The sequence below is a fragment of the Hemitrygon akajei genome, unplaced genomic scaffold (genome assembly GCF_048418815.1).
Source record: "Hemitrygon akajei unplaced genomic scaffold, sHemAka1.3 Scf000045, whole genome shotgun sequence".
In the NCBI taxonomy this organism is placed as follows: Eukaryota; Metazoa; Chordata; class Chondrichthyes; order Myliobatiformes; family Dasyatidae; genus Hemitrygon; species Hemitrygon akajei.
The window spans coordinates 6,902,574-6,918,403 of NW_027331931.1; the positions used below are offsets into that span (position 1 = coordinate 6,902,574).

Below are 15,830 nucleotides of genomic sequence, written 5' to 3' on the forward strand. Positions count from 1 at the left end.
GGAGACAAGGAAGTTGGAACAACACGTCAAAAGGAAGAAAGAACGATACTTGCAGAATAGGCTGAAAGGATCAGGTAAGGCTATAGCGAGTCACAATGCAGACAGGAAGGAATTTAACAATGGACTTAAAAGAGTGTTAGGGGGATTGGAGAAATCCTTGACGAGTTTCACTGTGAAGAACAGGAGGAGACTGGAGAGAGTGTGGGCAGATCAGAGGCAAAAGAGGAAAAAATGTGTCTGGAGTCCAAGAAGGCAGTGAAGCTCCTCATTGAATACATTGATCAATGTGAACACAGCGTCATAAGACAGATATGCCAGAACATGCCGACGCTGAGAAAGAGGATCCGATAGAAACTTGGAAAACATTATGATAGATGATTCCCGGGTGCCAGAAGGGATATAGTCTTTGTAATAGATGATTCCCCGTTACCGGAAGAGATATAGTCTTTGTAATAAATGATTCCTTGGTGCCGGAAAGGATATAGTCCAGGTAACTTTGAAAGGGTAGCTCAGATATTGTTGAGCTTTTGGATAGGATATTTGTGTCTTCGCTGGCCACGGAAGTAGAAATACATGATTGGAGGGTGGACAATATTATTCGTTTGTTGACGAAAAATAACAGGGATACTTCTTGGAATTATAGATCAGGAAGTCTTACATCGGTAGTGGGTAAACAACTGGAGGAGATTATTGAAGAAGGAATTTATGAGTATTTGGAGAAACGTAGTCTGGCTACGGAGAGACAACATGGCATGTGGTCCTTAATGAGTCAGATTGAATTATTTGAAAAAGTGAAAATTAAACAAATAGAAGAATCAGGACAGTCGATGTGGGTGCATTAATCTTGGTCGGGCATTTGATCAGTTCCCCATAGTGGACTCATTCAGAAATTCAGCAGGCATGGGATCGAGGGAAACCTGGTTGCGTTGATTCAGAATTGGCTTCCTAACAGAAGGCAGATGATGTAGTAGACAGAGTGAATTCTGGCTGGAAGGCAAAGGGCAGCCGTGTTCCGCATGGAGAGCCGAAACTTCGGTACACTTTACAACTCTATTGCGAGTCTGCAGTTACAGTGCTCCGAGAAATAGGGCTGAGGGAAATAAACGATTTAACCTGATCACACAACAGCAACTGTATAATTAATGGAATTAGGGCTGACAAAGTAAGCAAATCGCTGAGCACAAGCGCGTTTTCTAAACTGTCCCGTTATTTACATATTACAGGGCAGACGCTACAATGACTTCAAAGCATCTTTCCCAAATAGAAACCAGCATTTCAAAGTGTTCAGCAGCAGCTTCTGGTGCTTATTAAAAGAACAAGCCTTCCAAAATGCCAATTCGGAATTCCCAATTCAAGTACACACCAATTTATTCTAATGTCAATTTACCTCTGAATCGTGGTTTTATCATATCGGGTATAGATACGCTCATATTTCGATCCATTTAACCCTGAATCCACATGGCCGGTGTGGAATCCTTGTCTCCCTCTGAAATCAGTAATAAATGAAACATGCAAATCTACACAAACTAAAAACGCAGCGAAGGCAAATCAAATACCCGGGCTCACACTTGTATTCTTTCAAAACCATCGCAGGCAATTGGAGAATACAGAATAAACAATTTCCAAAGCATCCATCCTCTCATGCTGTAACCATCCATTAACTCAGTCTCCATGCTTCAGTGTGTGCAAGAACAGAGGGATCGAACAGTATCAACGACTTTCTAGATTGGTCGGTGCTGTGAGACATTAAAGCTCTAACCCAGACATACAGTCAGACAGCCATAGAGAACCACCGCACAGAAACAGGGTCTTCAGCCCGTCCAGTCAGTGAGGAATTATTTAAACTGCCTACTGCCATTGACCTCACCCGGACCGTGCCCATCCATATCCCTCTCATCCGTGTATTTTTCCAATCATCTCTTAAACGTTGACATCGGAATCTCAATTACCACTTGCGTTGGCAGCACTGTCTACACTCTGTCGACCGTCTAGGTGAAGAAGTTTCCCCTCATGTTTCCCTTAAACATTTCACATTTCACCCTTCACCCATGATCTCCAGTTGTATTCTCACCCAACATCAGTGGAGAAAGCCCGCTTGCATTTACACTCTCTATACGCCTCATAATTTTGTATACCTCTATCAAATCTCCCCTCTGTCTTCTACCCGCTCGGGAATAAAATGCTGACATGTGTAATTTTTTCTTTTAATTAAAAACATTCAGTCCGTCCTGGCAACAGCCGAGTAATCTTTTTCTGCGTTATTTTAATCTTATTTTCATCTTTCCCGCACACAATATTTCAAATTGGGCCCCAATAAAGCCTTAAAGAAAGGCAGAGTAACACCTCAACTCCTGTACTCAGTACTTTGGTCTATGAAGGCCAATGTGTGAAAATCGTTTTTTACGACCCTGTCTAACTGTGCCGCAACTTTCATTGAATTATGGACCTGCATTTTCACACTCGTTTGTTCTATCGTACTCCTCAGTGCCCTATTTCTCATTGTGTCAGACCAACCCTGGCTGGTCCGCACAAAGTGCAAAATCTCACACTTGTGTGCGTTAAGTGCGATCTGACAGATCTCAACCCATTTTTCCAACTGGTCCAGATTCGGTTTCATGCTCCGGTACTCTTCATCACTGTCGACTACACACATAATGTTGCTATCATCGGCAAGTTTGCTGATCCAGTTAACGACATTATTATCAAGATAGTTGATATAGATTACAAATAACAACGGGCACAACAACGATCCCTGGGACACTCCACTTATCACAGGTCCCCAGTCAGAGAGACAACCATCTATTACCACACTCTAGCTTCCCCAACATAGCCAATGGCGAATCCATCTTAATACCTCATTGTGAAAGACAAGCGACTGAACCTTCTCGAACATCCTCCCCTACGGATCCTTGAGAAATTCCTGGCTGAAGTCCCTGTAGACGGTATCCACTGCCTTGCCTTCCACACCATCCCTGGAAACTACCTCGTAAAGCTCTGAGAGATTGGTTTGACATGACCTACTACGCACTGGTCCATACTGACTATCGCTAACGTTCATGTCTGTCCAGATACTTCCCTTCATACCCCATGACCGGGGTGGTCTGAGCACCGACGGCAATTCATCATTACATAATACTTGGCGAGTCCCTTCCGAGCAAAGCTATCGAAATCATCCAGCGGTCGGTAGTGATATTTAAGGCCTATGGATTTTTTAAAAAAAACCTCCTGCACGTTATTATCCGACGCGTTCAGAGTAGACCGGAAAAGCAAGGCGTCATAGCTTTAAATAATTAATCGACTTAGTTAACTATAGGAAGATACGGTACGCTCGATCGAGCACAGTAAACGAGGTTCTGATAGGTTTTCAACTAATGTAAGTTCAATCTAACACATCCCCCCTGCATCTGAATCAGAATCAAAGGTTTCAAAGGAATATTTAAAGAATCAGAACCAGATTTAATATCACAGAGATACGACGTGAAATTGTTATCTTTACGGTAGCAGTACAATGAAATACAGAAAAAATAATTATAGAGAAAACAAAACTGAGATACAGGTGGCAGCGGGGAAAAAAGCTGTTCCTGAATCGCTGAGCCTGAGCTTTCAGGCTTCTGTATCTCCATCCCGATGGTAACACTGTGTAGAGGGCACGTCCTGTTAGTGGGCAATGTTAATGATGGACGCCACTGTGACAAGAATCATCCCTTGTAACAATGATCAACGAGATACAGAGAATCAGTATTTACAAAGTATCTTTTATTATTTCTGCTAAAAGCAAGTGATTTACACACTATCTTCCTGTGTGCACCCTACTGGAAATCCTGCACTCCATGAACAGTCAATGAAGAGAAAAGGTATTATCCGGGAAAAGAGTCTACGCTGGCAAGACATTCCATAGAAACATAGAAAACATAGAAAATCTACAGCACAATACAGGGCCTACGGCCCACAAAGTTGTGCCGAACATGTCCCTGCCTTAGAAATGACTAGGCTTCCCCATAGCCCTCTATTTTTCTAAACTCCATGTACCTATCCAAAGGTCTCTTACGAAAACCCAATCGTATCCGCCTCCACCACTGTTGCCGGCAGTCTGTTCCAAGCCCTCACCACTCTGAGTTTAAAAAAAAACTTACCTCTGACATCTCCTCTGTACCGGCTCCCCAGAACCTTCAGCCTGTGTCGTCTTGTGGAAACCATTTCAGCCCTGGGAAAAAGCCTCTGAATATCCACACGATCAATGCCTCTCAACATCTTCCGATCCTCATGTTCCCGATCTCCACGTGTCCGTGTGGTCCTACTTTTCGGCAATGGTTGGTCTCTGGCCGCTGGAGAGTTATCACCCCGGCATATCTGAAGCTCCGGAATCTTATATTGTTCCTCATCAATTGAACCATTGGAGCTCTGAACCATTGGCTCAAGGTCACCTGACCTACCTGGGTCACTGGTTACTGATCATTGTACAGAGCTACAACCAACATATTGTACGTGACTCTGCCCAGCCCAGCCTTGAGTATTCGTATCTTTACACCCTGACTGGTCCGAACCAGTTAAATGAGGCAACCCAGACAGAGTCTAACGAGACTACAGATTGCTTCTTTGATATGTCTGGCATTTTACATAACAAGTAGCTGCTCCTCTGAGCATGGTCTCAGGTTTATTGCTCTGATTAGATTGTCCCAGAGTCAAGAATCAGTTCAGAGTCCACGCCCTTCACATGACAAATGGCGACTTGTTTGAGAATGGTCTCAGGTTTAGCAGATCATTACCTGAAGCTTCCTGTGTCCACATTCAGTTCCTCTGATTAAATTATCCAGTGCAAGAATCAATTCATAGTCCACAAAATGGGGGAAAACAGAGAGAACGGGTTTGTCTGCTTCCCCTGTCCTTGATCAGTCTGTAGTTTTTATCTGGCCAACAGCGTTTTATGAGCCATTCAATCTGACAGGACGGTATCTTTCTCGGGTCTGCTGTCGTCTGTATGCACAGGGGTGGATGATGGAGGTTTTGCAGAGATGCCGTGTGCTGTAGGGGTCGAAGGGGTTTACAGAAATGCGGTGTGATGTAGAGGTTGGAACGGTTTTGATACGTACCCCGTAACGGGTTAAAAGAATCAGCATAAATGGAACACACCTAGAGTCTGGTATTGATACAAACAAAACACTACTTATCAGTATCCACGTAATCTCGTAATAAAAAACCAGATAAATCAAACAGGTTAGCAGAGTTTATGCAAATGTAAGTGTGTAAATATAAAACCCCAAATTTCTTCAGCTTAGGTGGTAAATGATACAGTCTTACGATGGTATAGGAATGACGTAAGTTCATTTTGTGATATTAAATTGAGTAGAATTGAGGAGAGAAAGAGAGAGGTGATTTGTTTTCCAAGTAAGCTGATGTCGTCGATCTCTCCGTTGCCTTCCGAAGTCCTGTTAAAGTTTTGTGATCACACAAAAGAGTACCGCCTTCACGCAGTAAAGCTATCAAAGGTTAAACACACCGATAACATTCCACCGGTCACCCCTTTCCCACACTGCGATCAAAACCCACCCTTTCGTGGGCACTGAAAGTTCATCCAGTGTCTATTTCTTCTGCATTTCTGTCCGTGTCTGTGTGTCTGTCTGAAAAGCCAGCTGACCTTGAATATATCTCAAACATGCTGAACGCCAGCTGCCCATTTATAGCTCCGCCCTTCCGTAACCATGGCGACTCACGAGCTGCTCTGTGCTCTCTCTCTCTCTCTGAATCGCTGTACACCAACTCTCTCTCTTTTTAAAGGCACAGTCCATATTGAATACACCTTAGCATCTCGTCACAGTTTTTACAGATAGCGAGGGGTGTCAGCACACTTCTCCACCAATGTGGAAATGCAGTTTACTTGTAGCACCAAACTGGCATTTCTGTCTGTAACAAAATGAAACCCGTCTTGTGTCGGAGTGTTTTGCTAATAATGTTCGTGCAACATTATGCTGAGTGATCCTGATTACCTGACTGCAGACCGAAGTCCCTACACTATAATGGCAGAATATGGCATTAAAGGCAAAACTTCTGGCAGTGCGGAGGATCAGAGGGATCTTGGCGTCCGAGTCCCCAGAACACACAAAGCTGCTACACAGGTTGACTCTGTGGTTAAGATGGCATATAGTGCATGGGCCTTCACCAATTGTGGGATTGAGTTTAAGAGCTGAGAGGTAATGTTGCAGCTATATAGGACCCTGGTCGGATCCCACTTGGAGTACTGTGCTCAGTTATAGTTGCCTCACTACAGGAAGGACATGGAAACCATAGAAAGGGTGCAGAGGACATTTACAAGGATGTTGTCTGAATTGGGGAGCATGCCTTATGAAAATAGATTGAGTGACCTCGGCCTTCTTCTCCGTGGAGCGATGGAGGATGAGAGGTCGCCTGATAGAGGTGTACAAGATAATGAGAGGCATTGATCGTGTGGACAGTCAGAGGCTTTCCCCAGGGCTGAAATGGCTAGCATGAGAGGGCATAGTTTAAGGTGCTTGGAAGTAAGTACAGAGGAGATGTCAGGGCTAGTTTTTTTTTTACGCAGTGTGATGTCAGTGCGTGGAATGGGCTGCCGGCGGCGGTGGTGGAGGCGGACACGATATGGTCTGTTAAGAGACTCCTGGATGGTTACATGGAGCTTAGAAAAAGAGGGCTATGGGTAAAGCCTAGGTAGTTCTAAGGTAGAGACATGTTCGGCACAGCTCTGTGGGCCGAGGGGCCCATATTGTGCTGTAGGTTTTCTGTGTTTCTACTCAGAAGACGGCCACTGGGTTTGTCCAACCTTCCTTTAATTTGCTCTTACTAATCAATCCCAAATGCCGATTGGCCACTAGTTGATTGGTCACCGATTGCTCTATTGCACTGCCGTGAGCTGCCCCTCGGACAATGAGCCTTATTGAAGTCCCCTCCTCTCCAGATCTCCGATGTCCAGGTTGGCCACTAGTCAAAGCTACCGGACTTACCTCTCAGTGATGACCGTGTCAATACCAGCAACATGACACTGGCAACCGAGTACATTGTCTTAGACAAGACACCTGCCAAATCTAATGCCACTCCCCTTCGCACTACATATGGACTGCCGTCTATGTATGCATATTGATCTGTTGTCCCCACATGTTCATTGATCTCTTTCCCTCTCTGCAATGTGAATACACCAGTTAAAGCCATCTCCTGCGTGTGTGCTTCTATTTGATATGTAGTTACACAGACACAATGCAGGCTGACATTTGAGTACAGAAGTGATGACCATAAGTTTCTCTATTCCTCCAACCCTGAGACAATTTTAGATCTAGATTCTTTGTTGTTCTCACAGTTCCTGTCGCATAAATGCATTTGTCTCTTCCACATTTTGCAAGGGACATGTAAGCAACGGCAAGAAGAAAATACACAGATATAACTGTTACTAAAGATTTTATTGGTGGCTTATTATACAAATGCCCCAAGTGAACATGCTGTACCTATCTGCACGCAATGCAACACGGACTGCTCACTTGGAATAACTTTACAATTGACTTAAATTGTGATGCTCCTGACAATATTGTAATGTCATTATGGGTGCAGTAAGAATTAGGCTGAGTGATGACACCTGACAGCTTTGCAAACATTTGTGGAAGGTAGAAAGGCACCAACTCTATGAATTAATGTATCCTCCAATATAATTTAGGAATTGAGCTTCTTACATTGCATAAACAACTGATTAACACATGTTTACAAACTGCATTGCATTCCAACAGTTGCTACATTCTCTCATGACTCATGTGGTCCTTTTCGTGGGTGCAGACTTCTGGGGAGCACGAGCACACTTCAGATTGGCATCATGCACCGCATCCCACATCAATAGCAGTTCGAAAGGCCGAAAACGGTGCACTAGCAGCAACTCACGGTAATAGCAAGGATTGAAAGAGTCATCTTGGGTTGAAGGAACACTGATTCCAGCTGTCCTGAATCCGCTATGGGAGTGTGGGGCTAGTCCAGCCTTGGCCAGGCACATCCCCAAAAATACATCATCAATGGGGTATAGTTCAAGGTCTTGGGCTATGTGGTAAATGATATGAGCTGTATACACAGACATAAGTATGCCCGCTCCACCAATGTATGGTGGGTACGACCTGATGGTGGTCACTATTTCTGGCACATAATACTTGCTCGACTTCTGGCGTTTGGGCCCAAACCCATAAATGAGACGGCCCACAAACAGGTGTTGGTGAACCTTCATGCCTAGCAAGTAATCAACCATGTTATCGGTGTTGGCAAAGACATCATCGTCTCCATTGAAGATGAATTTGGCACTGGGGCAAAATTCACTGACCCACTGCAGCAACTTGTATTGTTTGAGGGTGAGGTTGAAAAAGGTATCCAAGAAATCCCATTGTAGGATATCTCTGTGTTCTCTGTTTTCCATGGCTAACAGCTGATTCAATTTCCTACTTTCTTTTTGCTCAGGAGAGACACCAGAGATAAAGACTCCCTTAATTAGGACCCCATTGAATTCGCGTTCTCTGCCCCATGTCTTCCTTACCATTTCCCGCCGATCCTGGTTGAAAGGGTGAGATTTGATCACCAGGAGCAGGAAGACATTCTGAGATCCTTCTCGACCACCACATTTGTCTGGGACATTTTGAATCATGTTAAATTCTCGACAGTGTTTATACATCAAGAAGTTTTTTATGTGCTCTTTCTCTTGATGAAATGAGGACAGGTGCAGCAATGTCGTGTTCGCGTGGCACTTTGGCTTGAGCACTGATTCAGTTGCATCAGCAGTAACAACCTTGGGCAGATCTTTGCGATGAACAGTTTCTGCAATATCATCAGTCTCTCGACGTTTGTCATTATCCCAGAACATGAAGAACAATCCCAGAGTAATCAGAACACCCAGCACTACTTTCTCATAGAATCGCCGATGTCCTCCCATCTTTCACCTGAAGTAGAGAAAAATATGGATTAATTCAGAGAAAACTTTACATTTACATGATGCTTGAGAAGAATGAGAAGTTAAGCTATAATGAGGTTCACTAACGCTTTGTAATATTGACCTCAAAATGGTGGTGAGGTAAGGAATAGGCAGGGCCCGACGCCCTGCTGAAAGTTTAATTGACCTGAAGCAGTCCATCCCAGCAGAAAGACAAATTTACCTATAGGATACCAACTCTGTCATTAAACTGAAAATCGCATAGTTTCTTTCTGGGCCTTAAAGGTATATGATTTCAAAGGGTTTATTCCACCTCGCTTCACAGGTCTCATCACTCCTCTCGGGGCTTAAACTGAACTGAGACAAAGAGCAATATAGCACAATGCAGACATTTTGGCCCATGATGTAGCACCGAACTTTTAACCTGCTCCAAGATCAATTGATTCCTACTCTCTCAAATAGCTGTCCATTTTTCTTTCATCCATGTGTCTATCTAAAAGCCTCTTAAATCTCACTGATGCATCTACCCTTATCACTACCCAGGCTGTGCATTCCATACAGCCACCATTTTCTTTTTTTTTAAAAATACTACTTCTGACAAACCCCTATACTTTTCTCTAATCACCTTAACATTATGCCCCCTCATATTAGTCATTTCTACCCTGGGAAAATGTTGTTGGCTCTCCATTCTTCCTAAGCCTCTTACCAGCTTATACGCCTCTATCAAATCACCTCTCCCCACCTCCCCACCCCCAACTTTGCTCTAAAGAGGAAGGTCCCAGCTCGCCCACCATTCAGGTTGAGTTCACAGGTTACTGATACTATGGAAGATGATGTATTATTGACCATTGATTAGTAACTGAATGTATGGCAGTGCAGGGAAGGTAACGTGTTAGCATAGCTACTGAAAACATCTGATTTTCATGGCATTTCAACCTGGTCTATGTATGCCTACAATAGGAGAAACAAAGTGAAGTATACTCAAGGACCTTGGCTTTTTGCTTCTATGTTAACCAGAGAATTGTTTTCAAAGTTAAATTAGCAGTGGCCCACCCACCCTGCCATCCATTGGTCAAGCCACTTTATGAAAGGCTGCAACTAAGGCATAACTAGTTCCAAAGGCAAGGCTAATTCCACTCAGATATTCAGTAGTAAGCAATTGTGACAAGACAGCGAAGCCATCGCAAGCCCACATCTATTGAAGGAAAATGGCACCAGCATCACCGATGGCAGGAATTTACGCTTCATGAAGAGCAGTGAACCTTGGACTCCAGGAGCCCAGAGAAAGCACAGATAACTGATAGCAGAACAGGGCAGATAGTTAGCATGATCCACAATGTGTGTGAGTAAAACCTTGGATGCCAGGAGCCCTGAAAAGACGCCAGTGACTGATAGCAGAACGATGTGTACAAGTAAAACTATTTGCACTGGGATGCAACTTGTGTCACTTTAGAATTATGGAATCCTAGAGTAATGCGATCTAAACAGGCCCTTCGGCCCAACTGGTCCATACCAACCACAGCATCCTCCCTGCTAGTCCCAGTTGTCTAGTATGGCCCATAACTCTCCAAGTCTCTCCCTTCCATGTACCCGTCCGAATGCCTGTTAAATGTTGCAGTTGAACCCACTTCAACCACTTCCACTGGTAGCTACTTCCGGGTACTCACTGTCCTCCGTGTGCAGAAGTTATCACCAAGGTCTGTTTTCAATTTTTCCCCTCTTCTCTTCTATTTGTGACCTCTCATGTTGGACTCTCCAACTTTCCAATAATGATAATCCACCTTATCAATACCCCTTATGATTTTAAACTTCTGAGGTCACCACTCATTCTCCAAGGAATAAAGGTCCAGCATGGCCAGCCTCTCTGTAACTCACGCCCTCTAGTCCAAAAAACATCCTCGTAAATCCCGTCTGCACCCTCTCCAACTTGGCGGCGTCTTTCCTATAACAGGGTAACCAAAATTGAAGATAATATTTCAAAAGTGGTCTCAACAAAAACTTATGTAACTGCAAATAATGCCCCGCCCTTAAACTCTACACCATAACTGATGAAGGCTAGCATGCTAAACGCTATTTTTCACCATCTTGCTTTTCAGTGAACTATGCATTTGTTCGTGCCTTGCCATTCACTGTACAAATCCTACTCCATTTGAATGTCTGTCATCCCACATATCACCATATAACAATTACAGCACGGAAACAGGCCATCTCAGCCCTTCTACTCCGTGTCGAATGCTTGCTCTCACCTAGTCCCACGGGCCCGCACTCAGCCCACAACCCTCCATTCCTTTCCTGCCCATATACCTATCCAATTTTACTTTAAATGATAAAGTTGTACCTGTCTCTACTACTTCTACTGGAACCTTGTTCCACACAGCTACAACTCTCCGAGTAAAGAAGTTCCCCCTCCTGTTACCATTAAGCTTTTAACCCCTAACTCTAAACTCATGTCCTTTACCTTGAATCTCCCATACTCTCAATGGAAAAAGCCTATCCACGTCAACCCTATCTATCCCCCTCGTAATTTTAAATACCTCAATTAAGTCCCCACTCAAGCTTCTAAGCTCCAAAGAATAAAAATCTAACTTGTTCAACTTTTCTCTGTAACTTAGGAGCTGAAACCCAGGGAACATTCTAATAAATCTCATCTGTACCCTCTCTATTTTGTTGACAACTTCCCTAAAATTCGGTGACCAGAAAAGTACACGGTATTCCAAATTTGGCCTCAACAATATCTTGTACAATTTAAACATTACATCCCAATTCCTATACTCAATGCTCTGATTTATAAAGGCCAGCAAACCAAAAGCTTTGTTCACCACCATATCCACGAGATTCCACCGTCAGAGAACTATGCGCCATTATTCCTAGATCACACTGTTCTACTGCATTCTTCAATGCCCTACCATTTACCATGTATGTTCTATTTTGATTAGTCCTACCAAAAAGTAGCACCTCACACTTATCAGCATTAAACTCCATCTGCCATCGTTCAGCCCACTCTTCTAACTGGCCTAAATCTCTCTGTAAGCTTTGAAGATCTACTTCATTACTTCATTATCCACAACGCCACCTACCTTCGTATCATCTGCATGCTTACTAATCCAATTTACCACCCCATCATCCAGATCATTGATGCATATGACAAGCAATATTGGACCAAGTACAGATCCCTGAGGCACACCACTAGTCACCGGCCTCCACCCTGACAGTTATCCACCACTACACTCTGGCATCTCCCATCTAGCCACTGTTGAATCCATTTTACTATTCAATATTAATACCTGACGATTGAACCTTCCTAACTAACCTTCCGTGTGGAACCTTGTCAAAGGCCTCACTGAAGTCCATATAGACAACATCCACTGCTTTACCCTCGTCAACATTCCCTTTAACCTCTTCAAAAAATTGAATGTTCTGTCAAACATGAGCTTCCAGGCACAAGTCCATGTTGACTGCTCCTAATCAGACCCTGTCTATCCACATAATTATATATACCATATCTAAGATTACTTTCCATTAATTTACCCACCACTGACGTTACAATTACAGGCCTATAATTTCTAGGTTTACTCTTAGAACCTTTTTTCAACAATGGAACCACATGAGATATACGCCAATCCTCCGGCACCACCACCTATTCTAATGATATTTGAAATATTTCTGTCAGAGCCCCTGCTATTTCTACACTAACTTCCCTTAAGGTCCTAACGAATAACCTGTCAGTTCCCGGAGACTTATCTACTTGTATAACCCTTAATAGAGCCAGTACTTCCTCTTCTTTAAACAGCTCAGGTATTTGTAAAGTAAAGGTGATAGCGGAGTAACACACCGACGGGAGTAACGTGAATAGACCCGTTAGTCAGGAAAGTCATCTGATTGATAAGGTTATTTATTTCCAATAAGTCAACACGAATCTGATGGTGAAATATGTTGTACTCTTTTGGACGTGGTTATGTCCAGTTTGTAATCTCCACATAGTTGTTGTCCTTCATTGTAATGGCCCAATTGTGGACAAATATTTAAGATTGCAGTGTGGAGTTAAATCTGGCGAAAGGGAATGTCCTGTGTTCAAAAGAAAAGATTATTCCAAAATCATAACTTTTCACCAGAGTTCACATGTCCCATCCTGCTACTGTGTCTTTCCTATAAGCCCACAGCGATTTCTGCCCTCAGCTGTCACTGAAGTTTATAGTCTGACAGTAAATTGGTCCCAAAGTAAAAAATAATTTCATGCGATGACATCACACGATCTGAACCAGGATGCAGGTCGCGGTTGCTCCCTGGAGCAGATCGATTTGTCGTGAGATACTGTATGTAATCATTGTCACCGTCTACTGAGGTACAAAATTAAGCCTGGATCGAACAGCACATCAGAACCATTGGCTCGAAGGAGTTTTTGTGTCGTTTAGTTCCTGCGCTGTGGAGCAGGGTCTGGAGTTACGTGCTGATGAGTGTGAGTGCAGGCTTATGTGTGTGTTGTCAACTGAACATTACTCTGATTGTGTTCACTTACTGTTTGGTCCCACGGAATTCCGGTGCTCGGATTCGCTGCTAACAGAATCAGGAGCTCAGCACAGAGTAAACACAGAGACTGTACTGGGTGGGCGACGTTATGATGAGTTAATACGTCCATTTGTGACGGCAGGTTTTCTAGTGTTTCTTCTTATGGTCCGGGCCCCCCATTCCGGGTCTTGATCTGGACCGCGGACTCCGGACTCCGGGTCTTGTAGCCGTCCTTCCTTTCACCCTTTGAGTCAATAAGTCACACCTGTGGATCATTGTGGCTTGTTTGGACTCAAGGAGGCGCACCTGATGCCGATCGGCTGGTTGGTGGATATAAGGGGCTGTGAGACTGAGTCGAGTTGGGGTGGGATACAGAGAGAGATGATGAGAATTAATCTAAGGGAATTGGGGGTGCAGGAATTCACATTAAAGTGTTGCTGGGCATGGGTGAGAGAACATAGGTCAGGGTAATTTTAGCTTAAGGGGTACAGGGTTTTTTTTATAGGATATGATGGATAAACAGAAATAGGGTACTAGGATGGGGAGGATAAAGTGTAGGTTAGGGTATGTGTATGTGTGCGATTGGGTGAAGGGATTTAGAATGGGAGTCCATCGCATACTCTGGAACAGAAGGAGGCGGCAATGCACCATTAAGTTGGGTGCCAACCGGCGTAAAAGAAGACAGAGAGAGAGAGCGAGAGGGAGAGTTTAGATGGGGGTCGTCCTGCTCTGAACCTGTTTTGTCCTGCTTCCCTGGTAGGCGCTGGTCCCGCGGTTCGGTCCGGTTTGCCCAGCTGACGCTGTCGCGCTGTCCAACTGTCCATCCCGTATTGACCTCCTCGTCCTGTGTTGCGCTGGTCGCCCTGTTTTCCCTGTGCAGACCCGTGCGTCATGTTTGTCCTGCTGGTGCTGTTCAGCCGATCTTCGTTCCTGTTCGCCCTGTCTTGGAGTACCCACCGCTAATCAACTAGTTCTGTGAGTCAGTCTCGGAGTCATCCTGGACTTAGTCCCCTTCCTATCCCTTGCTTCCGTCGGGTAGGTCAGGCCAGATTGCCGTTACCTGGCGGAGGGCTCTGCCCCTTTTCCTACCCCTCCCACCCCTCGTCGGGGTCAGACCGGATTGCCGTTACCTGGCGGAGGGCTCTGCCCCTTTTCCTACCCCTCCCACCCCTCGTCGGGGTCAGGCCGGATTGCCGTTACCTGGAGGAGGGCTCTGCCCCTTTTCCTACCCCTCCCACCCCTCGTCGGGGTCAGGCCGGATTGCCGTTACCTGGCGGAGGACTCTGCCTGTTTCCTACCCCTCGCTCCCGACGGGTGGTACCCCGCACCTGCCCAGTTTTACCGCGTCTTGCCCAGGCCTCTGTGTTCACGCCTGGGAGGCGGAAGGGCCAAGGAGTCATGCGGCCCGTCCGAAGGTCTCTGCCCCTTTCCTACCCCTCGCCTCCGTCAGGTAAGTCAGGCCAGATTGCCGTTACCTGGCGGAGGACCCTGCCTTGCTATGAACTCCAAGACCCTGCTTTGCCTGAACTATCTCTGAACCCCAGGAGCACCTTTGAATGCCACGTTCCTCCCGCCATGGTCACTCCACCTTGTTCTATCCTTTAGTTGTCCCTGTCCTGCCCCTAGTACTTCAGTGCCTGCGTCCTGCATTTGGGTCCATTCCATGTCCCCTTATGACATTTCTACCATTTCAATACTGATTTTAACATTGTGTGGTTTTGCGGATCCCTCTGATTTTTTTTTGCAGGAGTGAGTGTGCTATTTTAGCAAAGACAACAAGTATGTGTCAGTGATATTGAAAATTAAACTTTATGAGTTAAATCTCATTGTTGATAACAAATGTCGATGTGCACTGTGTTATGCTCCTCCGGTACCTATTAATACGGCCTCTGATTGTATGTCCGTGGTCTTCTACTGCCGTTGCCCATTCAGTCCAATGTTCGACATGTTTCGCGTCCAGTGATACCTCTCTGCACAGTGCAGTAGTTCGTGATTATTTGAGTTACTGTCGTCTTCCTGGCAGATTGAATCAGTCCGCCTTTACCCACCGATCTCTCTCATTACCAAGACGATTTTTATCTCTCAGAATTGCCGCTACCTGATTTTAATCACAGCATAATTCTCCATAAACTGAGACTGTTAAACTTGACAATCCCAGGAGTTCAGCAGTTCCTGCGATATTCAAACTGCACCCTCTGGCACCGACAAACATTCCACTCTCAAAATCACTGAGATCACATTTCATCTCCATGGTGATGTTTGTTTGGAGTCAGAACGTACCCTGTGCTAAGGAACAGGTCACGGAGTGACCCGCTGGTAACGCTGTGGGTTTAGTTAATAATTACCACCAGGAGCTGACTGAGCACTAACCAGCGTGTGTTCATTACTTACAGAACCCGTAACA

At 44.8% G+C, this 15,830-nt stretch overlaps 1 pseudogene; it reads right to left on the reverse strand.

Moving 5' to 3' along the window:
- Positions 1 to 7,765: 7,765 nt before the first annotated feature.
- Positions 7,766 to 8,923, reverse strand: LOC140720599 (N-acetyllactosaminide beta-1,3-N-acetylglucosaminyltransferase 3 pseudogene; annotated as a pseudogene).
- Between the last annotated feature and the right edge of the window lie 6,907 nt (positions 8,924 to 15,830).